Source organism: Pongo abelii, chromosome 11 (assembly GCF_028885655.2).
Source record: "Pongo abelii isolate AG06213 chromosome 11, NHGRI_mPonAbe1-v2.0_pri, whole genome shotgun sequence".
Classification (NCBI taxonomy): domain Eukaryota; kingdom Metazoa; phylum Chordata; class Mammalia; order Primates; family Hominidae; genus Pongo; species Pongo abelii.
Window position 1 is genome coordinate 116,882,418 of NC_071996.2, and position 27,942 is coordinate 116,910,359.

General features: G+C 37.2%; 1 protein-coding gene across 4 annotated transcripts in view; it reads left to right on the plus strand.

The window, feature by feature from the left end:
- SPAG16 (sperm associated antigen 16) overlaps positions 1-27,942 on the plus strand; it is a 1,150,408-nt gene that overhangs the window by 232,578 nt on the left and 889,888 nt on the right. The window lies entirely within an intron of this gene.

Consider the following 27,942-nt stretch of genomic DNA (forward strand, 5'->3'; position numbering starts at 1 on the left):
ATTGGGTCATATCGCTAAAACGTGCAACTTTATGTGAAAGGAGAAAAGTGGTCTTGAATCGAGAAAAACCCAGTTATTTCCCCTTGGTTTTCTTCACTCATTCAATGGTTGTATACTCAATTCCTACCTTGTGTTCTAAACATTAGGAATTAAATGGTAAGTGAGAGAGAGAGAGAAAGATTTATTTCTGTGCTTCTTTTTTGTCATTACACTAGTACAACCTAGAGATCCAATTATTAACTGTGGGCCTAGAAGAAAAGGACAGAAAACGACCAATGTTATTTTAGGCCTTAGAGTGGGGTGGTAGGTAATAGGTTGCAGGAGTCCAGCTGTCATATTTGAGAGCGGAGATAAACTAGTTTGCATTTACCCAGAGTTCTTTTTGCATATTTTCTTCAGAAGGAATTAAAAGGTGCCCGAGCAAGGACTTGGGCCTCCTAGTGTCCAAACAGCTCTAGCCCCTAATCACAGCAAAGCAATATCAGGAAAGGGATAAGAAAGTTGAAACTGTGTAGGTCATGAGTAATGAGATAATATGTTTTATGGTATACAAACACATGGGTAATTCTTGGTGAAGGTAGAGACCGTTCCCAGAGGGGAAAATGTACCTGTATATTTCTAATCTCCCATCCAAGTACTCACCAGGTCTAACCCTGGTTAGCTTCCAAGTTTTGACAAGATAGGGCATGTTGAGTGTGGAATGGCCATGGACTGCACGTTCCTGATCTCAATAGGGAATTCTAGACTAAATCTTTTAAGGTAACTTGTTTCTGCAGTAATTCTTGCAGATGCCATTGACAAGTTTTATAACTTTCATTTTGTTATGTTAAATTGGGCTAATAACAACTTCTCAAGAAGCCTAACAAATTGTTGATGTTAGGTATCATTTTCGTTGCTTTAGTAATAATATTGAACATTTATTAAGCTGATAATATTAACTGCCTGAGAAATTGTGGTCTAGGAATAGAAAGAATTTACCTGCATTTGTTTTACATTTATGCTTAAGGAAACCGAAATAACAGCACTTGGTGAAAAAAAATATACATCTATTTCCAAATTTTCTAGCTTTTCTTTGTAATATTTTCTTATGCAAAACACTATCAGGGAACTGACATGATAATGCCAGTAATTCTCTTCAGAGGAAGCTGAATTAGTATGTCTTAAGACCTGCTCTGTGTATTTAAACAGAGTGATTGGGAAATAACTACCGTAATTTCTTAGTGATAATTTTGAGACTTTTTCTCCTTTTGTGCAAAATGTTGTAGTACATTTAAGTCTAGTTGTTTATTACATGACAATAGAGTATACTTTTCCTTTTTGTGCTTGGCAGAGAATGTACATTTATTTGTGATGTTTATCTAGATATTAAAAATAGATATTGGACTTACTATATACTAAAGCTTAGTTGTTCTAGAAAAGTAATTTTATCGATTTTAATCTTTACTGCTAGTTACATTGCTATTTACTTATTTTTCTTTTTAAAAAACAAGCCAACAAAAAAAATTCCTGAAAATTGTTAATTAACAGATTTAGATACTGAATTAGCCCAATCAAATGATGTCTTAGGCTATTAACCAAAGTGGTTTAAGAATTACATACATTTATTTTTATTTAGCTATTTCCAAAGTGATTTTTTGATTTAAATAGTGGCTTTTATTCTGGAATAGGACATAGTAAGTAAAACCTTTAAAAAAAATTCAAACGTTGTATCTTTGTTGTTGTTGCTGTTCTTTTTTGAGACAGAATCTCATCCTGTCACTCAGGCTGGAGCGCAGTGGCATGAAGAGGGCTCAATGCAGCCTGGACCCCCAGGGATCAAGCAGTCCTCCTGTCTCAGCCTCCCACGTAGCTGAGACCACTGGCATGCACCAGCTATTTTTAAATTTTTGTTTTTCTGTGGAGATGGGGTCTTGCCATGTTTCCCAGGTTGATCTTAAATTCCTGGGCTCAAGCGATTCTTCTGCCTCAGCCTCCTAAATTGCTAGGATTACAGGCATGAGCCACTGCACCTGTCTCAAAAGTTCCTTTTTATACAAGGAACCACATTTATAAATAAAAATATTTTATTTTTTATTTGTTCACCCTACTATAAAGTCATTTAGATGAAAGTAGAAACTTTGAAATAATAGGCTAAATAAAAATGTGATTTATGAATTAGTTTATTAATTTCTATTAAGAGATCAGCAAACAGTTCTGCTTAAATCTTGGATGATGCTACCACAATGATGATCACAATGAACATTTTTTGAAAAGTTGAACCAATCACGTTAAAGGCTTTTCACATAATTTCTCATTTAATCCTATGAACAATTCTTTAATATGGTACTATTATTCACCCATTTTACAGAGGAGTATATAGCAGTTGCCCACTTTCCCATCTGAATATCTGAATCTCCTACTGGCTATCAACTTCTTTGGGAAAGAACTGGCTCTTCTTTACATATTCTAGCGTAGTATAGCTTATGACAACATAGTTGGCACTTAAAACACAGTGACTTGATGAGTGAATGAGTTCCTAGAAAACGGTGAGTCTGCATTTTCTAGTCAAGTCATATGTACAACAGAAGGGTCAAATATAGGTGAGTTTTAAAGACTCTTCTTAATAAATATGAGTTAGCCAGTTTCTCAACCTTAGACATTTAGCCTTGATTCCCGTCTGTATATCATGAACATTTAATAGTACCAATTACTATCTATCTGTTTATGTACCTTGGACTTTTGGAAGTCCACAAAACATTCTAATATCTAATATTGTTTCACCTCCCCCATGAATCAATTTTTTGCTCTGTTGGGGCAGCTTTGCTCTGATTGAGAATATATGAGTTAAGCAATGGATGAAGACATTGAAATGTTGATTTCCTCAGAAAGGAGGGATGTAGGGTTTTGCTCTTTGCCTACCTTCTTTATGTGCCTCACCATCTTGTTTTCACAGTGCTTCCTTTTAGATCTGTTTATGACATTGCCATAAAAGGTCATGTTGGCATATTACCTTAAAATACTGAAAAGGTACCATTTTAGAAGAACATTTGATGATGAAGTGAAGCAACAGCCCCATTGCTCCTCACCACCCCTCATGCCCTTCAGGTCTGATTTAGCCTGTAATGTGACTTCAATATTTTAAGGTGAGATCGACCTTTTCTTTTCGGAGAGGTATTCATAAAAAGGCTAATGACCCACTTGTGCTCATAAGGAATGACACAGGGAAACCTGGGGGACAAAGCTACCAACTTTTCTTCTTTGGAGGAAATTTTCCCTTAGCTTAGCACTATCCTTAAAAATAAATCATTAAACAAGAACAATTTTGTGACAAGGAATAAAGGGAAATTGGTAAATGAAAGTGAAATGGTAAAATACAGAGGTTTAAGAGTTTAAAATTAAATAAATTAAAATGTGGAAATGTAACCAGACCCAGGTTCAACTCCTCACAACTTGAAAGCCAAACACAGGAGGTGAGGGTTAGTGGGAGGAAAAGCAGGTTTTAATTGGAAAGCCAGCAAACTGAGAACATGGTGAACTAGTGCTCTAAAATACCATCTTAAATTTTACAGTTTACCGTAGGATTTTTTAAGGGGAACTTTGTATGGGAGACATGTGGGAGTGGTGCAGGGTGCAGGGTCTGAGTGTCTTGTTCTCATGGCTATCTTGTGAGTTATTGCTGGTCTGGAAGTCTGATTGGCATTATCTTCACTCTCCCCAATGGTGGTGGAATGATTGTTTGTGACTCTTCCTAAGTGGGAGGACTATGCAGGGGCTCCATGCCTGGTTTGTAGCAAGATTAGATTCTGGAATTTCTTAAGCAAGAACATAATTAGATTAGCATGCATTGCCAGAAGGCAGTGTGTAGAGAGGGAGGGAATGAAGAAGTGAAAGTGGAGGGAAGGAAGAAAAAGAAAGAGGGTGATATTTAAAACCTGGGTCCCTGGTTACGGTAATAAAACAAAACATCTTTATATTTTAATCAGGGACACACCTTAAGAAATAAAGATTAAAGGTATTAAAATAAAAGAAATTGAGAGGTTAAAAACCTGAAAGTAGAAGGCAGCAAATAAAAAAGTTGAACGTGAGGGCAAAAAAATTATTTTTAGTTTAAAAATAAAGACAACTAGGGATTTCTTTATATGCCTAGTAAACAAAAATATATTAGACGATAAAGAAGGCTTGTTGGAAATAGGGAGACTAAAGATAAAAGAAGTAAGGATCCACTTGAAGTTTGAAAGGGGGCAATTTAAAACAACTAGCAAGAATTAAAGCAATTGGAAACCATAAAATAATGGCAGGCTGCTAGGCTATAAAACTGTACGTTCTATGAAGACGTAAGAAAGAAAATGTGGTGGAAAATGGGGAAAAAAGGGAAGTGTGTAAAAGCTCCAAGCTATAATCAAGTGAGGTTGAATTCTGGCTAAATGTCCCTGTGGAGATGTGCAAAATGCATATATTTATAGGAGCCCATTTACTTTCACCTGATCTTAGGCCCTGCCTGTCAGTGTGCCACAGACTTGCCCAGATTGGCAAAAAATTCATGCCCTTCGGAATTTTCCAAGGCAATGTGCTCTGTGTCTCACAGTCTTTCCCCCTCAGACTTGCTCCACAGCATAGATAAACACTTATTTTGGTTCGAGGAAGAGCATTTAAGTACTGGCATGCATTCAAAATATCATTTGTATCAGTGACATTTTGGTATTTATTATCATTTATAACAGCAACTGTTTTGTATGAATATAAGTAGACCTTTCTACTTGACAACTGTGACCTTTAATTTCACCTGGACTGCACATATTATATATAATGGAGATTTTAAAAGTATTATAGAAATGGATAAGGGGTATCAATTTCAAATGGACAATGTCAAAACTACTAGCTGCAGTTGAAATGAAATTTATATGTGGACACAATTTTTTTTTTACTTTTTTTAGTTTTGTTTTTATTTTTTAAATTATTTGGAGATAATGAGTAAAATTCTACTATATTCTGGTAGCATCACTCTGCAAGATTTACTCTACCATACAAATCTATGTTTTTCGGTATTCTATTTTGAAAGGTTGTGTTGTTATAATATTGGTATTGAAAATATTGATTAGTTAACAATATTTTAAAACATAAGTTAGCATTTATTTGGTTAGGATGAAGGAGTTGATGATAATGACAATTTTCAATTGCAAGTAAAATTGCTAAATACTACATAATTACGTGCAACTTGTGGTAGCTTTGTATTTAGAGATAATGATGTTTAATTAGGTGGCTTTTTAAAAAATGAAAATGAGTTTATTCTTTTTTTAATAGAGTAATGCATGCTCCCCTTTACTTCACTTTTCAAATACCAAAACAGATAAACCCTATTAACAATTTGGATAACTATTATCCTTTTAGAAATCCCTGCAAACCCCATCCCTCCACACCCAGTCAGGATCATATAAAGACTGTTCTGAAACTTGCTTTATGCAGTTAAAGACCTTGTGACTATCCTTCTGTGTTAACCATTCCATCCTTGTTTATATATCTGATTAATATTAATAAATCATATATAATAATATCTCATCATTTTTATAAATAACACAGCTCTGATTATATTTTAATATAGATCTTTATGTACTTGTCTGCTTCATTTGGATTTCTTTGTAATTTATGAGATTTTTGTACTTTTCCTATTTGTATTAGATATTTATGGATACAATATATTTCTGGGGTTAAGTTACCTTCTAGGATTAAACTACAGTCTATTTAAGTGCTTAATTTGAGGAATTAAGGACACTAGATGAGAAGATAGTTCTTGATGCAATAATATTTTTATTTCTATGCGTTATATAGGAACATATTAAATATTTTAGCTATTGACTTTTAGTGAATTTATTTTCTTCTACTAGAGTATATGTGAGGGTAAACAGGAATATTCCATTAATCTTTGTAAAAATGTATGTACATTATAAATTTCATAATGCCAGGATATAATGTGATAGTTATAAATGCTTTCACTTAATAAATTTTATCGCAAGTGTGTCAAGATATATATTTTTTACATTAAAGTAAAAAGAATTTACGTCTGCCTAATTTCCTTCTACACCCTTTTCACTTATGGACCACTTTAACTCATGGTGATTAGAAATGCTTCCTCATCTTATCTCAAACCCTCATCTCAGCTCCTCATGGACTGAGGTTTATTAAATGATTTCCTGATGGCCATTTTGAAGACTATTTATCACCTGAACCATGCTGCCATCCCATCTGCTACCAATATAAATTGGGATGCCTTATGTTGCGAGTGACTGAAAATACAACAAAATTTGATTTAAAGATGAAATGAAATTATTGGATTAATTAATTAAAAAGATCAGAAATAGGAATAGCTGCAGGTTAAGCTTGATTTGCTGCCTTAAAGATACTACCAAATACCTGATCTTAACTGTTTTCTGTCTTTTGTATCAGCATTATCCTCAGTTCTTCTTTCCTGGTAGCAAAATGGCTGAAGCAATTTTAGACTTCATATGCTTTCACAATGCTCTCTAGGAAAAGAGACTCTCTTTTCGTTATCTTTCAAAGAAACAAAATGTGAGTTCTCTTTCCTGCAAGCTTAGGCAAATGCCTCCCTGTGTTGCACTGACTAATCAAATTAAGTGCTAGCCCAGAGTTGAAAACTGTCACCAGGGAGAATGACCACTGTATCAAGAAAGCTATCAAAACTTACCCTAAAGGTGGGGATAAGTTTGAACTGATAATGAAAGGAGAGGGTTGGGGGAAGATTCCTTTAAAAAAATGCCTGGGTATTATTACCAGAAAGAAAGGGAATGATGCTAAATAATTATACACTGTACTGCTCAAGTTTCCATCACTGGTGTCTCTGAGTTTTGGCACTGTTGTTTTAAAGACCCTGTTCTTGTAATATTTAGTATTGCATAGTACAAATAAAATTACCACTGATATCAGGCATTCAGCCTTTTATTTGGCAATATTCATCAAATATACTCAGAATGTTGTTCTATGTCCTGGACAGACCAAACAAAAGAAAACACATCTCATGATAGTTTAACTATTAGATTAAATGACCTACATAACAGTAGGTGATATGATTTCTAGAGCATGGTATGTTCTCAGTAGATGACAGTCTTTCATTTTGCCTATTTAGAATAGGCAGTCCTCCTTTTCAGCAATGTAGTGACCTGAGACAGGGCCTTATCAACTATGAATATATCTTTCAGACATTCTTTACCTACTCACCTGGACCTCTAAGTGTTACTATACCTATTGAAACTCACCTTTGATTTCTGGTGCTGTTTGACTTGAGATGGGGCTAATTTGTTGACAGGATGATTCGGTCTCCCCACTGAATCTCTGCTGCCATCTCTTTTCTGTCTTCTTAGGTATTAACCTGGGTGATTCTAGAAGGCAAGTCTGCTTCAGCTCTGATCACTCTCTATTATCCCTTCATTATCCTCTAAGTAAACAATCATTAATCAATATTGTATGGTAAGAGACAACAGTTTTATGTAGAGAAGTAGATTACTCATTTGTCTGGGGCAAGAGCTTCAGGTAAAATAAATGGTTGATACTTTAAGCTCACTAAATTGAAACAATACCCATTACATCGTATGCTTTGCTGTGGTGATTCCTCAGGGATCTAGAACTAGAAATACCATTTGATCCAGCCATCCCATTACTGGTTATATACCCAAAGGATTATAAATCATGCTGCTATAAAGACATGTGCACACGTATGTTTATTGCGGCACTATTCACAATAGCAAAGACTTGGAACCAAGCCAAATGTCCAACAATGATAGACTGGATTAAGAAAATGTGGCACATATACACCATGGAATACTATACAGCCATAAAAAATGATGAGTTCATGTCCTTTGTAGGGGCATGGATGAAGCTGGAAACCGTCATTCACAGCAAACTATCGCAAGGACAAAAAACCAAACACCGCATGTTCTCACTCATAGGTGGGAATTGAACAATGAGAACACATGGACACAGGAAGCGGAACATCACATACCGGGGCCTGTTGTGGGGTGGGGGGGAGGGGGGAGGGATAGCATTTGGAGATATACCTAATGTTAAATGACCAGTTACTGGGTGCAGCACACCAACATGGCACATGTATACATATGTAACTAACCTGCACATTGTGCACATGTACCCTAAAACTTAAAGTATAATTAAAAAAAAAAAGAAGTCCCACAGTCTTTAACTCCTTTTACTGACTGATGTTGATATTTTCTATACAATATTTTCTTTTCTTTTCTTTCTTTTTTTTTTTTTTTTGAGATGGAGTCTCACTCTTTCGCCCAGTCTGGAGTGCAGTGACGCAATCTCGGCTCACTGCAGCCTCCGCCCTCTGAGTTCAAGTGATTCTCCTGCCTCAGCCTCCCGAGTAGCTGGGATTACAGGCACCTGCCACCACGCCCAGCTAATATTTTGTATTTTTAGAAGAGACGGGGTTTCACCATCTTGGTCAGGCTGGTCTTGAACTCCTGATCTTGTGATCCACCCACCTCGGCCTCCCAAAGTGCTGGGATTTCTATACAATATTTTCTATATTTTCTATTTCCAGATAGAGTAGACCAAAGTAATTGATGACCTCATAAGCATGTTTCATAAATGTCTCTGAGAGATTCACTATGTCTTATTAAACCTTTGCCTGAAATCTTCATGCATTATTAGAGAGAATTAAGGTCAAAAACCAGGAAGGAAAAGAAATAAGCAGTTTTATATATCTACCCATCCATTCACCCTTCTACCCATTCATCCATCTATCCATCTATCCTCCATTTACTCATCTATTGATAGACTAGAAAGATAAATACCAAAATGTACGGGATATAATCTCCTGGTGCACCATTGAAATAAAGATGTTCTTTGAAACCAACGAGAACAAAGACACAACATACCAGAATCTCTGGGACACATTCAAAGCAGTGTGTAGAGGGAAATTTATAGCACTAAATGCCCACAAGAGAAAGCAGGAAAGATCCAAAATTGACACCCTAACATCACAATTAAAAGAACTAGAAAAGCAAGAGCAAACACATTGAAAAACTAGCAGAAGGCAAGAAATAACTAAAATCAGAGCAGAACTGAAGGAAATAGAGACACAAAAAACCCTTCAAAAAATTAATGAATCCAGGAGCTGGGTTTTTGAAAGGATCAACAAAATTGATAGACCACTAGCAAGACTAATAAAGAAGAAAAGAGAGAAGAATCAAATACATGCAATAAAAAATGATAAAGGGGATATCATCACCGATCCCACAGAAATACAAACTACCATCAGAGAATACTACAAACACCTCTACGCAAATAAACTAGAAAATCTAGAAGAAATGGATAAATTCCTCAACACATACACCCTCCCAAGACTAAACCAGGAAGAAGTTGAATATCTGAATAGACTAATAACAGGTTCTGAAATTATGGCAATAATCAATAGCTTACCAACCAAAAAGAGTCCAGGACCAGATGGATTCACAGCCGAATTCTACCAGAGGTACAAGGAGGAACTGGTACCATTCCTTCTGAAACTATTCCAATGAATAGAAAACGAGGGAATCCTCCCTAACCCATTTTATGAGGCCAGCATCATCCTGATACCAAAGCTGGGCAGACACACAACCAAAAAAGAGAATTTTAGACCAATATCCTTGATGAACACTGATGCAAAAATCCTCAATAAAATACTGGCAAACCGAATCCAGCAGCACATCAAAAAGCTTATCCACCATGATCAAGTGGGCTTCATCCCTGGGATGCAAGGCTGGTTCAATATATGCAAATCAATAAATGTAATGCAGCATATAAACAGAACCAAAGACAAAAACCACATGATTATCTCAATAGATGCAGAAAAGGCCTTTGACAAAATTCAACAACCCTTCATGCTAAAAACTCTCAATAAATTAGGTATTGATGAGACGTATCTCAAAATAATAAGAGCCATCTATGACAAACCCACAGCCAATATCATACTGAATGGGCAAAAACTGGAAGCATTCCCTTTGAAAACTGGCACAAGACAGGGATGTACTCTCTCACCACTCCTATTCAACATAGTGTTGGAAGTCCTAGCCAGGGCAATGAGGCAGGAGAAGGAAATAAAGGGTATTCAATTAGGAAAAGAGGAAGTCAAATTGTCCCTGTTTGCAGATGACATGATTGTACATCTAGAAAACCCCATTGTCTCAGCCTACAATCTCCTTAAGCTGATAAGCAACTTCAGCAAAGTCTCAGGATACAAAATCAATGTAGAAAAATCACAAGCATTCTTATACACCAATAACAGACAAACAGAGAGCCAAATCATGAGTGAACTCCCATTCACAATTGCTTCAAAGAGAATAAAATACCTAGGAATCCAACTTACAAGGGACGTGAAGGACCTCTTCAAGGAGAACTACAAACCACTGCTCAATGAAATAAAAGAGGATACAAACAAATGGAAGAACATTCCATACTCATGGGTAGGAAGAATCAATATCGTGAAAATGGCCATACTGCCCAAGGTAATTTATAGATTCAATGCCATCCCCATCAAGCTACCAATGACTTTCTTCACAGAATTGGAAAAAACTACTTTCAAGTTCATATGGAACCAAAAAAGAGCCCGAATCGCCAAGTCAATCCTAAGCCAAAAGAACAAAGCTGGAGGCATCACGCTACCTGACTTCAAACTCTGCTACAAGGCTACAGTAACCAAAACAGCATGGTACTGGTACCAAAACAGAGATATAGACCAATGGAACAGAACAGAGCCCTCAGAAATAATGCCACATATCTACAACTATCTGATCTTTGACAAACCTGAGAAAAACAAGCAATGAGGAAAGGATTCCCTATTTAATAAATGGTGCTGGGAAAACTGGCTAGCCATATGTAGAAAGCTGAAACTGGATTCCTTCCTTACACCTTATACAAAAATTAATTCAAGATGGATTAAAGACTTAAACGTTAGACCTAAAACCATAAAAACCCTAGAAGAAAACCTAGGCATTACCATTCAGGACATGGGCATGGGCAAGAACTTCATGTCTTAAACACCAAAAGCAATGGCAACAAAAGCCAAAATTGACAAATGGGATCTAATTAAACTGAAGAGCTTCTGCACAGCAAAAGAAACTACCATCAGAGTGAACAGGCAACCTACAAAATGGGAGAAAATTTTCGCAACCTACTCATCTGACAAAGGGCTAATATCCAGAATCTACAAAGAACTCAAACAAATTTACAAGAAAAAAACCAACAACCCCATCAAAAAGTGGGCGAAGGACATGAACAGACACTTCTCAAAAAAAAAAAAAAAAAAAAAAGAAGACTTTTATGCAGCCAAAAAACACATGAAAAAATGCTCACCATCACTGGCCATCAGAGAAATGCAAATCAAAACCACAATGAGATACCATCTCACACCCGTTAGAATGGCAATCATTAAAAAGTCAGGAAACAACAGGTGCTGGAGAGGATGTGGAGAAATAGGAACACTTTTACACTGTTGATGGGACTGTAAACTAGTTCAACCCTTGTGGAAGTCAGTGTGGCGATTCCTCAGGGATCTAGAACTAGAAATACCATTCGACCCAGCAATCCCATTACTGGGTATATACCCAAAGGACTATAAATCATGCTGCTATAAAGACACATGCACACGTATGTTTATTGCGGCACTATTCACAATAGCAAAGACTTGGAAACAGCCCAAATGTCCAACAATGATAGACTGGATTAAGAAAGTGTGGCACATATACACCATGGAATACTATGCAGCCATAAGAAATGATGAGTTCATGTCCTTTGTAGGGACATGGGTGAAATTGGAAATCATCATTCTCAGTCAACTATCGCAAGGACAAAAAACCAAACACCGCATGTTCTCACTCATAGGTGGGAATTGAACAGTGAGAACACATGGACACAGGAAGGGGAACATCACACTCTGGGGACTATTGTGGGGTGGGGGGAGGGGGGAGGGATAGCATTAGGAGATATATCTAATGCTAAATGATGAGTTAGTGGGTGCAGCACACCAGCATGGCACATGTATACATATGTAACTAACCTGCACATTGTGCACATGTACCCTAAAACTTAAAGTATAATAATAATAAAATAAAATAAAAAGAAAAGAAAGATAAATACCAAAATGTTAGCAATGGCTCTCAAGATAGTAGAACATATTTTTTGTTTTGTTTTGTTTTGAGACAGAATCTTGCTCTGTCCCCCAGGCCGAGTGCAGTGGCGCAACCTTGGCTCACTGCAATCTCCACCTCCCAGGTTCAAGCAGTTCTCCTGCCTCAGCCTTCCAAGTAGCTGGGATAACAGGAGCGTGCCACCACGCCTGGCTAATTGTTTTGTATTTTTACTAGAGATGGGGTTTCACCATGTTGGCCAGGCTGATTTTGAACTCCCGACCTCAAGTGATCTGCCCGCCTCGGCCTCCCAAAGTGCTAGGATTACAGGTGTGAGCCACCGTGCCCAGCCAGTAGAACATATTTTTTTTTATCATTTATGAGTCAATTTTGTTACATTCTGAAGCCAATAACTTGCTAATTTATTTTTTGTTAGTCTTATGTGCTTTAAGCGAAAAAACAAATTAAACAAAAAATTCAGTTTTTTAAGGAACTGTAAAAAGCAGTATTTTTTTAACTGGATAAATGATTTTTACTAGGCCCTGGAAAATTTAGACATCCCTCATATAGCACTTTTTGAAATCTGAAATCCTAGTTATTTTCATATCAATTCAAACCCTTCCTGGAGATATTGGGTCCATCCATAATAGGACAATGTTTCTAGTGTAGTTTATGGGTTTTAGTTCTCAACCATAGCAAAAAGACATAGCTGCAGTTTGGTATGATTTTAATAGAAGTACTTGGATAGATTGGGATACATTTAATAAATTTAGTGAGACAACTAATCACATTCTTTAACTATTTAACATATTATTTTTATTATTATTATTTTTTTTAACAGATGATAGTCATATACATTAGTATAACATGCTGTCACCATTCATGAGGCATTCAATGAACTTTCAATTGTGAATCTTTAAGGTCCTTGCAAGATATAAATTTATATTAAATTTCAACATAATATGGAATATATTTGACTCGGATATATGTAATTGGAAACAACTTTAACTTGGACGTTTGTTAAAGCTCAGGGACCAGCAATGTGGGTTCTTGAGTTACACTGCCTACAGTTCTTGACTGTGCAAACTTCGTATTGATAACTGGACTTAGTACAGGCATAATTTTTTAATCTGACAAGTGTACTTGACCATGAAACATCAACTTTACTGAACTGTGAGTGGATTAAGTGAGAAACATATGTCATATAGTAAATACTTAATGGAATATACTTATGTCTACCTAGTTATAATTAATATGTTACTTATATTTCTAATAAGTAAATATATTTCCAATCCTGCAACCAATTTATAGTTCATCTTATTGAAACCAAAGGTTAAAACACTTGCTTTTTCATTTTGTGATGTTTAAACTGCCATATAAGTAATTCTGGTTTATAAAAACATCTCAGTTATGATAATAATAGCACGTTAATTTTGAAAGCCTTTTGGAAAAGTTATTTTGAATATTAAAATATTAAAAATGCTAAATGGCATTTGGGTATATGACTATGTGAGTAAAATATTAATATAAAGTTCTTGACTTATTTTTAATAATTATCTATTTCATACAATGCTATCCTGTTGGTATTCAGATGTTTACACATTGACTCACATTCAGACTGACTTGGCAGAGTATTTTTATATGGTGTTATTAGCTTTTTATGACAACTAAGCAAAGAGAGCACCAGTAAGTAACTAGAGTTTTTGAGCTAGGATGACTCTCAAATCCCACCACTTTTAAAATATCAATGAAAAAACTAAAATGATTTGAAGGCTAGTTTAAAATAAAATACCATAGTTTCGAGATTTGGAAAATATGTATACTTAAATAAATCACTTAGTGTCTTCTTGAACTATGATTCTGCATTTTTGTTAGGGGTAATTTGAAATAAATTGGTTCTAAAGGCAAAATTCAATTTAAGAAAATAAATGTTAGATTTTTCTATAGCATAATTATTATTTCCTCTTTTTAAAAAAATCTTATTTCACCCTCAAGCACATCAAAAAGAATAGTTGCCACCTAGAAAGGGCCTTTGTGCTTTGTATGTGTATCATGCTTTGTTTTTCTCTGGTATTTCTTATTCTTCATATAACAAAAGCTTTTAGCATTGTATTTTAAATTAAAAATTTTCTACTATCAAACTTATGCTAGTGAGATTTCTTGCCTTTCAAAATTACAGTATCATATTTCCTTTAAGGGTCTCATATTCATTCTATTTTCACCCTTGATAGATGTAAAGTCATATTTTAGAGGTATATAAAACAGGGTGGCCAATCTACTAAAAATAACATACAAAAGCGTATTTTTTTTCAAAATCTCATTTTTTGTTAAAACATTTGCACTCACAATACTTTAGTTCTGAGCTTTGTTTTCTTTATGAAGTCCAGAAAAACATTATAGATGTCTAATTTTTCTCCTCTGGAGAAAAATAAAATAAAATATATTATACCCCTTTTATAGAGAAGCACAGAATATATTTTAGCTTAATTAGCTAAAATCACAACAGTCATGGTTATCAATGAATAACAGTCTTACTTACAGTATGTTATTGCAATGGTGAAACAAATTTTCAGTGGCACTGAAAAGGCAATAAGAGGTAGAATGCAGATAAAATTCAATGATGAGGGAAAGAAGCATATAAAGGGGAAAGAAGATAAACAAACTAGACTTTTGAACAAGGTGGAGTATACATTTACTGATTTTTCTGTAATATGATAAAGTTAGAGAGACAGACAAAGTGGACTTGAAACAAGGTATACATCAGTTGTCATATCATATTGCAAGAAAAAATTATTCTTTGCACTCAAGCTACAGAGCCCTAAACCTATCAGGCCATGTAAGGGAAGTGCTTCCTGTATAATTACTAAAGACCATGTGAGGGAACTGCTTCCTATATAATTACTGGAAAAAATGATGAAAGATTGAGAACTATTGATTCACATCACATAACATAAACTTTGTGTGAACTGGCACTTTAATTTATAGCCCTAAAATTTCTGGTAGGAGACTGGAGCTGTCACTGGACCTTTGTACAAGAGAATGGTGTGGCTGCTAAACCAAGAGATAAAGAGCCCAGCGCTGTGCAGGTCAGATTGACTCCATCTGGCCCCTAGCAGTTTCACCAAACACTGCCAGAATTTCCCAAAATAAGTATCCCCCATCACATATCATTACTTTCCGCTGAACAGATTATAGAGTACTATCTCCAGGCATTTCCTGAGTTTGTTGGGAACTGGAAGTTTTGAATCCTCATTGACTTGAAAGAGACTGCCAACAATCAAACCTAGTCATTATGGCTACCTCTGCACTCCCACCAAGACTCAAAATAGCCCCAAACTGCTGCTGGTAATTCCTGATATCCTCAGCTTTCTTATCTTCCTTACGTATTAATTTTATCATCAGGGTAGTTCTTTAGGGCCCTCAGAGTGCTCCTGGAACCTGCGGAGATTCATTAATGGAGTCTGTTTGTAATGCATTCAGCTAACTCTTTTTAAAGCTATACATGATGTCATGCTGTCTGTTCTATGATCCTGTTTTCCACTATCACATGTGTATGTATGTTTTGTTTTGTCTGTTTCTTGTTTTATCACCTAATTGCTTGTCTTTTTATCCTTGACTTGCTGTTTGGTAAAGAACTTAGCATTTATATCTTCTATGCTTCTCTATGCCCTATATTTTCAAAGGCTTATTCCAAACCTAATGTGGTCATACACTGTGGCTGAACCATATTCTACCTTCAATGAATGCACTACTTTGAGGATGGGGACCTACAATTTTTGAAGTCTCTTTTATATCTGTGCTTCCAATATTCCATTTCTATACATGTTCTCAGGCAATTTGGGGTTCACACAGTTATAAAATAAAAGTTTATTTCTCATTCAAACCTGGGCAATGGAGATTTTCCTATTTCGATAGCTTTTCTGAGCATCTTTTTTTTCTTTGCAAGCGGTGACCCATGGAATCTCAGGGATTTAGGATCTTTCTAATTTTGTAATACTGGCATCTTTGACACATGACCTTCAAGATTTTGAGAAGGGTGAAAACAGAATGGGATGGGAGTTTTATGGCCAGCCCTGGGAGTGTTATACATTTTCAGAGCTAGATGCAAGGAAGACTGGACAATGTGTGCTAAAGTTAAAGCACATAGCAGAATCTCTGTCACATCGTCTTTCTGCTTTATACTTAAGCTGGTCCCCTTCATATTTATGAGGTGGCTGCTTCCTGTGTAATTACTAATAGGCCATTTGCAGCAGCAAATGTTATATCCAGTGGGAGAGAGGAAGAAAACCTCTCTCTCAATCGTAGACTGAAAATCTTTTCTTATAGCTTTGGTCACAAAGTATGGAGGAGGATTGAGCAACCAGACAAAATTAGGATTTTGTAAGGAGACGAAGGAGCAGTAAATAGATACCAGACAGTTAATCTATCTGGTATAGATTTGGTGAGTATGACAAAGAATCAAGACAGAATGGTATCACAGAACAAAGAGAGTAGAGAGTTTTGAAAAGATGGAGTGCCCAAACAGGATTATAATGATGCTGATTTTAGAAATTAGATGGTCCTTGGAAGCTCCGTATAAATAGTCCCAAAGACATCATGAGATTATTTCTCACATTATGGTTTATGGAGAAGTGCATGAAAGCTGAGGAAATGGGCCCTTGGTATTCATTCATACTGCTGTGCTCCATGCAGTTGATTTTACTTCCTAAATAAATGTTGCATTCTTGATGAAAGTTCAGGCTAAATACAATGAGCCCTCAACTTTGAAGATAATATAAGAATATTATCATAATTAGAGTTTACATCATTTAAAAATATAATTTGCTTCATTAAAAATTACTATTAGAAATTTATAATTATGTCAGCATATTGTTATATTTTTAACTTTTAAAATTCTAAGAAATCTACAGTAAAATACAATTTTAACACTGAAATTATTTGCTAGTGAAGATACAAATCTATGCTAATTGCTCTAATAACCTAGATAATTAATTATTATGCATTCCTAAAATGGAATCCTATTAAGTTATTTTACTATGATGGATGTAATCATTTTGATAATAAGTAACCTACACATTTTTCTAGATTAATCACAGATGCTCTTCTAAAGTTGTCTTAATGTGATGAATTATAATAATTCACTTATAAGCATCAAGGGTTTTTAAACTCTCTTGATAACCATATTCAAATTTTATCACCTAGAGGTAGATTTATATTTTTATTCAAAATAACATGTCAGGTGTTATGTGTCTTATTTTCTGCAAAATAGCTAACTTGTATGTAATTCTGAAATAAACTAAATAAATATTCAAACTATTAGATAAGAGTATATATATATATATATATATATGAAAACCCATTCTATCTGAATCAATTTAAAGGTTACTTAAATTAGGTCTTTCTTGGACTTAGTAGGCCCTACTGATATCTTCAAACTGCAGTTTATCCTCTAAAGTCACTCAATTCTTTCAAAACAAGAAAGCCCATTGTTTAACAGCCTCACATGGTTAGATGCGAAGAAGTCACATTGATGACTTCCTTTTACCTAAGGTTAAAAACCAAAGTCCTCTATACTTCATCCTCTACCTCCCTAGCTAGTCTATTGCCCTGTTGCTCTCAACTGGAGTATTTCATAAGCCATGTTTGTACACCTGCTGTGTCCCTGATGTGAGCATAAGGTATGTGAGTAAAAAATGTTTTTGAAATATTATCTGCTTTTTAAAATGATGTCATTCCTTTTTTTCTATTTCCTTTATCCCATTTGAAACAGTTTGGTTCTATACTTATGCCTGGGGGAAAAATATGACAGAAAAAGGAGATGCGGGAGTTTAAAAATATCTTTCTTACCTTTGCGCTTTAAAGTGCTTAGGAGCAGAAAATGCTCACTGCATAGCTACAGCACATCAGAACAAATATAATGAGTTAAGACTCATCCACCCCTTTTCCCTTTACCTTCAGATAATTTTATGGGAGCCAGGAATGCAAGAGATCTGTTCCTCATTTCCTGACAAGACCCCAGAAAAGAAATTGTTGCATTGTGTGTCTAGACAGATACCATCACAGAGTTTCAGCCCTCCAGTGTGAAGTAGGAATTGCTCAATGATTCCTGTACTCCCAAGAATGAAAATGAAGTGGCAGAAAGAGAGCTATTGAAACAAAATAGGCCATAGGGAGAGGAGGGAACCAGAAGTTTCCACTGCGACTTGTGTGATCTATTGATAAATTATTTAAGTGATGCCTATAAAGCCAGATGATATTTAGGCTTTTATGGTGTTACCCCCAGTGTTGGCATAAAATGGGAAACCCTAAGAAATTATGCTCAAAGGAAAAATTCAGCTAATTCAGAGAAAGATTAAGAACCTACATTTCTTGCATTCATGAAATTATACTCTGGAATTCACATCAGCTGTGGAAATTAATACTTCTTTGTGTGTATTTAAGTAATGGCATAACAAAAATAATCAATTCACTGCTGAGGTCCAATCATTTCTTCCCCTCAGTAAGTGCCCATACGTTACTAACATCTGATAACAAAATGAAGCCCAAGTTCTTTTGTAACATTTTATCTTTTTCTCAAAAAATGAACTTATCTTAGTGCTTCTTTATTTTTAAAGAGAATGATCTACATTTCTTACTTTCTCTGGAAGGTCTGACTCCAGAGAAAGGTTAAAGGTTGCGCTATGTACCCTTAAGTCTTTTCTTATTTTTATTTTCTCCTTCATTCCAGAATATCTATTTAGCTATTAATATGTGCCAGGCACTATTTTAGGTGGTAGGATTCCAGAAGTAAAGACAGTCTCTGTCCTCAAAGAACTCAAAATCTAACTGTATGGCATCCTTAGAAAAATAATACAATAACCACATAAGGGGGCCTCCTAAAGCAAACTGTGATGTAGAGTTGAATGTCAAAAAATCTCCCTGTCATAGGTAGCCTTTGAGTATAGCATTGAGAAATGTGTATATTTGGTGAGAAATACTTTTTTAGAAAAATAATTACGTTGTTTTTCATTAAATGGAAAAAATAGAAAAAAGTTTCAAGATGATCATTGATTTTCATATTAATGAATTTATTTAATTGACTGTGATCTACCATCACTGTTTGCATTAAAACATTTCTGAGGAAGTCCTAGCCAATGCAATCAAGCAAGAGAAAAAAAAATGAAAGGCATTGAAATAGGAAAATAAGTCAAACTATCTCTTCACTGATGATATGATTCTACATCTAGAAAATTCTAGAGTCTCTTCTAAATGGCTTATAAAACTGATAAGTAATTTTAGGAAGGTTTCAGGACCCAAAATCAATGCAAAAATTGGTAATATTTCTATATACCAATAATGCCCACGCTGAGAGTCAAATCAAGAGCATGATACCATTTACAACAGCTGCAAAGAAAACAGAATACTTAGGAATACAGCTAACCAAAGAGGTGAAAGATCTCTACCAGGAGAATTGCAAAACACTGCTGAAATAAATTAGAGATGACACAAATAAAGAGAAAATCATTCCATGTTCATGGATTGGAAGAATCAACATTGTTGAAACGACCATACTGCCCAAAGCAATTTACAGATTCAGCACTACTCTTATCAAACTACCAATGTCATTTTTCATAGAATTAGAAAAAGCTGTCCTAAAATTCATATGGAACCAAAGAATAGCCTGAATATCCAAAGCAATCCTGAGCAAAAGGAACAAAGCTGAACACTTCATACTACCCAATTTCAAACTATATTATAAGGCTGTGGGAACCAGAACATCATTGCCCTTGTATAAAAACAGACACATAGACCAGTGGAACAGAATAGAATAGAAAACTCAGAAATAAAGCCACACACATATGATCTTTGGCAAGGATAACAAAAACAAATTGAGAAAGGGCTCCCTGTTCAATAAATAGTGCTGAGATAATTGGCCCGTCATATGGAGAAGAATGAAACTGGACCCTTACCTTTTACCATATACAAAAATTAACTCAAGATGGATTAAAGATTTAAATGTCAGACCTAAGACTATTAAAATTCTAGAAGAAAACCCTAGGAAATTCCCTTCTTGACATGGGCCTTGGCAAAGATTTTTGGACTAAGTCACCAAAAGGAACTTCAACAAAAACAAAAATTGACAAGTGGGACCTAATTAAACAGAAGAGTTTCTGTACAACAAAAGAAATTATCAATAAACTAGATAGACACCCTACAAAATGGGAGCAAATATTCACAAACTATGCATCTGGCAAAGCCCTAGTATCTAGAATCTGTAAGAAACTTAGCAAGCAAAAAACAAATAACCCCACTGATAAATGGGCAAAGGACCTGAACAATACAAAAAAAAAAAAAAATTAGCTGTTTCAAAACAACACATACAAGTGGCCAACAGACATGTGAAAACATGCTCATCATCTGCAATCATCAGAGAATTGCAGATCAAAACCATGATGCAAAACCATCGTACACCAGGCAGAATGGCTATTATTATTTGAGGCAGGTTCTCGCTCTGTTACCCATGCTGGAGTGCAGGTAGCATGATCATTGCTTACTGCAACCGCAAAGTCCTGGGCTCAAGGGATCCTCTTGCCTCAGCCTCCTACAGGAAGCTGGGACTACCGGCTAAGGCAGGATTTTTTTTCTTGTAGAGACAAGGTTTTGCTTTGTTGCCTAATCTGGTCCTGAACTTCTGGGCTAAAGCTTTCCTCCCACCTCAACCTCCTGAAGTGCTGGGATTACAGGCATGAGCTACCATGGCTGGCCTGACTGGCTATTATTAAAAAGTCAAAATGCAGCAGATGCTGGTGAGGCTATGGAGAAAAGGGAGCATGTACAGTGGTGGTGGGAATGTAAACTAGTTCAGCCACTGTGGAAAACAGTTTGGAGATTTCTCAAAGAACTTAAAATGAGCTATCATTTAACCCAACAATCCTGTTACTAGGTATATACTCAAAGGAAAACCAAAAAGACACACGCATTTGCATGTTAATTGCTGCACTATTCACAATAGCAAAGACACAGAATCGACATAGGTGGCTATCCATGGTGGACTGGATAAAGCAAATGTACATATACACTGTGGAATACTATGCAGCCGTAAAAAGAATGAAATCATGTCCTTTGTGGCAACATGGATGGAGCTGGAGGCTGTAATCCTAAGCAAATTAATGCAGGAATTTAAAAGCAAATAGCACATGTTCTTACTTATAAATGAGAACTAAACATCGAGCACACATAGAGATAAACTTGGGAATAATAGACACTGTGGACTACCGGTGGGGGATTAGGTCAAAAACTGCCTATTGCATACTATGCTCACTACCTGAGTGCAATATACCCAAGTAACAAACTTGTATTTGTACCCTCTGTATCTAAAAAAAAGGTAGTTATAAAACCAAAAAAATCATTTCTGAAATGCTGAATAGAAACCTTAAAATTTTCTACTGATTCATACCCTTACTTTTAAAAAAGTTAGATTTAACATTTTATCCTTCACCTGTTGATATGATTTGGCTTGGTGTCCCCACCCAAATCTCATCTTGACTTGTACTCCCTTAATTCCCATGTGTTGTGGGAGGGATGCAGTGGGAGATAATTGAAACATGGGGGCAGGTCTTTCCTTTGCTGTTCTCATGATAGTGAATAAGTCTCATGAGATCTAATGGCTTTATAAGGAGGAGTTTTCCTGCAAAAGCTCTTTGCCTGCCACCATCCACCTAAGATGTGACTTGCTTCTTCTTGCCTTCCGCCATGATTGTGAGGCTTCCCCAGCCATATGGAACTGTAAGTCAAATTAAACCTCTGTCTTTTGTAAATTGCCCAGTCTCAGGTATGTCTTTATCAGTAGCATGAAAACGAACTAATATGCCTGTGATTAAAATTATGCCTAAGAATGTTAACATTTACTCCTAGGAACAAACTCTCTTCAGCAATGTATAGTGCCTTTGTATGTAATTCTTCTGTAGCAATCATACAAAAAAATAGAATGAAAGCACACACGTTTTCATAGTATACTCTTTGTTTTGAGTTGAATTGTGTCTCCCAAAACAATATGTTGAAGTTCTGATCCCCTGTACATGTGAATGTGATTACATTTGGAAATAACGTTTTTGTAGGTGTAAACAAGTTGAGGACATTTTGGATTAGCATGAGCCCTGATGCAGTATGACTGATGTCCTTTATTAGAAAAGAAGAGACACACACATACACACAAACACATACACGTATGCACGTGCATGCACACACACACAAGAGAGAGAGAGAGAAATAGAGAGGAGAGAGCGAGAGCGAGAGCGAGAGCAAGACAGAGAGAGAGAATGCTAAGTGATGACAGAGGCAGAGATTGGAGTTATGCTACCACACGCCAAGGAATGACCAGGACTATTGGCAACCACCAGAAGTTAGGAGAAAGTCATGGGGTGGTTTCTCTTTCACAGCCTCCAGAAGCAACATGCTGTGCTCATACCTTGATTTCAGACTTCTGGCCTCCAGAACTGTAAAAGATAAATCTTGGCCAAGCGTGGTGGCTCACGCTTGTAATCCCAGCACTTTGGGAGGCTGAGGTGGGAGGGTCACGAGGTCAGGAGATTGAGACCATCCTGGCTAACACGGTGAAACCCCGTCTCTACTAAAAATACACACACACACACACACAAAATTAGCTGGGCATGGTGGCGGGCGCCTGTTGTCCCAGCTACTCGGGAGGCTGAGGCAGGAGAATGGTGTGAACCTGGGAGGCGGAGCTTGCAGTGAGCCGAGATCACACCACTGCACTCCAGCCTGGGTGACAGAGCGAGACTCCGTCTCAAAAAAGAAAAGATAAATCTCTGGTGTTTTAATCCATCTAACTTGTGGTACTCTGTTACAACAGCCCTAGGAGACTGCTACTGTGTTCTAATTGCTCTGTTCATAAACTTGGAAACAAAATCTTTCCAAAAAATACAAGGTATTCCACAAGTTTTGCTTTTATTGTTCACTTAAGTAACTTGTAATTATTCTATGTAATTACCTAAGTGAATTATTGTCACATAATTCTTGGGATCAGTCACTCAGTTGGAGATTCAGGTATATCTATTAAAGATCAACAGTCAGTACTGCCGTTAGACTTGGACAAATCCTGCTCTTGATCCTCAGAGGTCCTACCATTTGGAGTGACTTCCTTGGCATTTTTGGGTCTTCCTTTGGTGCTGGGGGATGTCTGGGGCTGGCAGTGCCATCTGCCAGATGCTTTGATTGGCAGGGTATCGTATCTCAATTTATCATTTTTGGAGTCCTCTCTGATCCTCTTATCTGTGTGTGGATTCAACCCAATGCCCTGTGGAGCTCATGAACTTGTGTTGATGGCATCTTTTCAGGACTTTAATGTCTGGGTTCTGGTTCCAGGAAGGTGGCCTGGTCAGTAGATGTTTTCTGCTTACTGGTATGATAATTCTTTTACAGGATCATGGAAGATTGAGCTACTGGAACCATGCTGATTTGGGGTGACTTCTCATTCACATTGGACATAGGACAATTCAAGGATCCGGGTGTGGGCTCTTGCCAATTTTTGCCTAGGTTCTCACCTGTTTTCATTCTGACTTGCAGTGCTGATTCTAGTCTATAGCACCCAAGGACAATCACCACACCTTCTCTTCAGGCTTGTCAGCATATTTCAGGAAGACTTCCAGGATGTTAGAGCCTATCTCCTCTGAGAGCTTTTGCTTTTGATTCTCTTGCTCCCCAATGCCAATGGACCCTCTGGTTCATGTTTTTTCTTGTGTCCAATCCATGTGTGTATGTTATGCACTTCTAGGTCAGTGTTAAGCCATGCCTGATGCAGGACAGATATTCTTGCATGAATGGAACTACTGATGTGTTCCTAACCTAACCTCCCTGCTGGTGTTGGTCCGCAGAAGGCCAATGTCAATATCAAAAAAGCTCATATTTTAGAAATGTACTCATTGTGGTCTGAAGAGTTCACAATAGTCATGTTTGAAAATGTGTCATTTTACATTTATAGTACTCCCATGCTGTAATGTGTTGTTTAAAATTTATGTGTTACTATTACAAATGGTAAAGTTAGCATGACCACAAAGTAAATTATTGTTTATGCTTTTCTGCGTGCCCTGGGTAAGACTTGCATTTGTGGTCAACATCAATGAAGCATAGCAATATCTTTTGGGAGTATCATTGGAAACCAATATTCATGATGGATGATGCAGGCTTATAAGCAATAGTGTGAGCATCAAATAAATGGAATTAGGGAACTGCAGAGCCAAGAACATCTATATTGTTCAATATAAACAGGTTCTAAAGATCTATAGCATTGCTATCTTTTTCCTGTGGCTGGCTATAAGAAATTAGCCAGGAATGGCATATTTGACAGAAAAGAACAAAGAAATTGTTCCAGGTCCTGAAAAGGAGGAGAAGGGGGCCTGGCCACTATAAGGAATCTTTAAGTTTGTTGATTGGATAATAAACACAGATATAAACACTTTTCTCTCTCCATTATTCGAAAGCTTTATTGATAAATCAAGGTATTTCACATGAGACAATATATTTTAAGTAAAATTGTTCACGTAGACAGGAACCTAACAAAAAATATTTGCTTGCGCTACCTAACTTCTAGAGGCAATCCTGTCAACAGCTATTTAAAAAGGGGGGTGGAAGGAGAGGACTGGGCAGAGGGAAAAGTGGACAAAGCCTCAGCCAATCCAGTGGGGTTATGCCCCACATCTGACTGAAATGGTTTGGCCTTTACACCCCTGCCTCTCTCAGTTACTGGTCCCTGGAGGAATATGACCTTATACAAGTTGGCTCTCTGTGGCTGAGACAGAGAAGGTGAAGAAGCTGACAGCTGGAGACCATCTGCTGTTTGCACACCCCAACACTGGGCAGCAAATCCTTTCTTGAAATGGGGGTCTGGGCAGCACATCTTTGTGTCTACCACAAATATAATTTCAGGACTTAGTTTGAGAGAGATCTGTAAATGGAATTTAAATATATTCTAAAATGCCCAAAACTTATATGCCAAATATATATATATTACAAACATATATATATTACAAACATATATATATTACAAACATATATATAAAAAATAAACTAATATATATATGTTTTAGGCATTTTAGAATATATTTAAATTACATATATAAATATATGTATTTATATTTGTTCAAAATTATGGAGAGACAGAGGCAACTAATTATTGTTAATTTAATAACTATTAATAGCCCTTGTCTTATTAAATTTAAAACACTTTGTCTAAAATACTTGATTTCCCAATTACTAATTGATATGGTTTGGCTGTGTCCCCTCCCAGATCTCATCTTGAATTGTAGTTCCCATAATCCTCACATGTCATGGGAGGGACCCAGTGGGAGGTAATTGAATCATGGAGGCAGTTACCCTGATGCTGCTGTTCTCGTGATAGTGAGGGATTTCTCACAGGATCTGATGGTTTATAAAGGGCTTTTCCCCCTTTTGCTTGGCAATCCTCCTTTCTGCCGCCATGTGAAGAAGGATGTGTTTGCTTCCACTTCCACCATGACTGTAAGTTTCCTGAGGCCTTCCCAGCGATGTGGAACTGTGAGTCAATCAAACCTCATTCCTTTATAAATTGCCCGGTCTCAGGTATGTCTTTATTCGAATCATGAAAACAGACTAATACAGTAAATTGGTACCAGTAGAGTGGGGTGCTGCTATAAGGATACCCAAAAATGTGGAAGTGACTCTGAAGCTGGGTAACAGGCAGAAGTTGGAATAGTTTGGAGGACTCAGAAGAAGATAGAAAAATGTGGGAAAGTTTGGAACTTCTTAGAGATTTGGAGGGCTCAGAAAACTGGAAGATGGGGGAAAGTTTGGAACTTCCTAGAGACTTGTTGAATGGCTTTGACCAAAATGCTGATAGTGATAGAAACAATGAAGTCCAGGCTGAGGTGGTCTCAGGCAGAGATAAGGAACTTGGGAACTGAAGCAAAGGTGATTCTTGTTATGCTTTAGCAAAGAGACTGGCAGTATATTGTCCCTGCCCTAAAGATCTGTGGAACTTTGAACTTGAGATAGATGACTTACGGTGTCTAGCAGAAGAAATTTCAAAGTGGCAAAGTGTTCAAAGGAAGCAGAGCATAAAAATTTGGAAAATTTGCAGCCTGACAATGCAATAGAAAAGAAAACCCCATTTTCTGGGGAGAAATTTGCATAAGTAGCAAGAGACTGAATGTTAATCTCCAAGACAATGGGGAATGTCTCCAGGGCATGTCAGAGACCTTCTCAGCAGCCCCTCTCATCTCAGGCCTGGAGACTTAGGATGAAAAAATTGTTTTGTGGGCTGGGACCAGGGCCCCCTTGCTATGTGCAGTCTAGGGACTTGGTGCCTTGTGTCCCAGCTGCTCTAGCCATGGCTACAAGAACCCAAGGTAAAGGTCAGGCTGTGGCTTCAGAGGATTCAAGCCCAAGCGTTGGCAGCTTCCATGTAGTGTTGAGCCTGCAGATGTACAGAAGACAAGAATTGAGGTTTGGAGACCTCTAACTGGATTTCAGCATATGTATGGAAATGCCTGGATGTCTAGGCAGAAGTTTGCTTCAGGGGTGGAGCCCTCATGGAGAACCTCTGCCAGGGTAGTGTGGAAGGGAAATGTGGGGTTGGTGCTGCCTAGTGGAGCTGTGAGAAGAGGGCCACCATCCTCCAGACTGCAGAATGGTAGGTCCACTGACAGTTTTCCCTGTGTGCCTGGAAAAGCCACAGACAATCCCAGTTGTGAAGGCAGCTGGGAAGGAGGTTGTACCATGCAAAGCCACAGGGGTGGAGCTGCCCAAGGCCATGGGAGCCCACCTCCTGCATCAGTGTGACCTGGATGTGAGACATGGAGTCAAAGGAGATCATTTTGAAGCTTTGAGATTTGACTTCCTCACTGTATTTCAGACTTGCATGGGACATGTAGCCCCTTCATTTTGGCCAATTTCTCCCATTTTGAATGGGTGTATTTACCTAATGCCTGTAATCCCATTGTATCTAAAAAGTAACTATCTTGCTTTCGATTTTACAGGCTCATGGTTGGAAGAGACTTGCCTTGTCTCAGATGAGACTTTGGACTTGGAATTTTGAGTTAACGTTGGAATTAGTTAAGACTTTTGGGGACTGTTGGAAGGGCATGATTGTGTTTTGAAATGTGGGACCTGTGATTTGGGAAGGGTCAGGTGCAGAATGATATGGTTTGGCTGTGTCTCCACCCAAATCTCATCTTGAATTGCAGTTCCCATAATCCCCACATTTCGTGGGAGGTAGCCAGTGGGAGGTAATTGAATCATGAGAGCAGTTACCTCCATGCTGCTGTTCTCATGATAGTGAGTGAGTTCTTACAACATCTGATGTTTGTATAAGGGGCTTTTCCTCCTTTTGCTTGGCACTTCTCCTTGCTGTCGCCATGTGAAAAAGGACATATTTGCTTTCCTTTTGACCAGGTATGTAAGTTTCCTGAGGCCTCCCCAGCCCTGTGGAACTGTAAATCAATTAAACCTCTTTTCCTTTTATTTTTTATTTTTTATTTTTTTTGAGACAGAGTCTCGCTTGGTCACCCAGGCTGGAGTGCTGTGGCGCGATCTTGGCTCACTGCAACCTCCGCCTCCCAGGTTCAAGCTATTCTTCTGCCTCAGCCTCCCAAGTAGCTGGCACTACAGGTGCCCACCATGCCCGGCTAATTTTTGTATTTTTAGTAGAGATGGGGTTTCACCATATTAGCAAGGCTGGTCTCAAACTCCTGACCTTGTGATCTACCTGCCTCGACCTCCCAAAGTGCTGGGATTACAGGTGTGAGCCACTGCACCTGGCCAATTAAACCTCTTTCTTTATAAATTACCCAGTCTC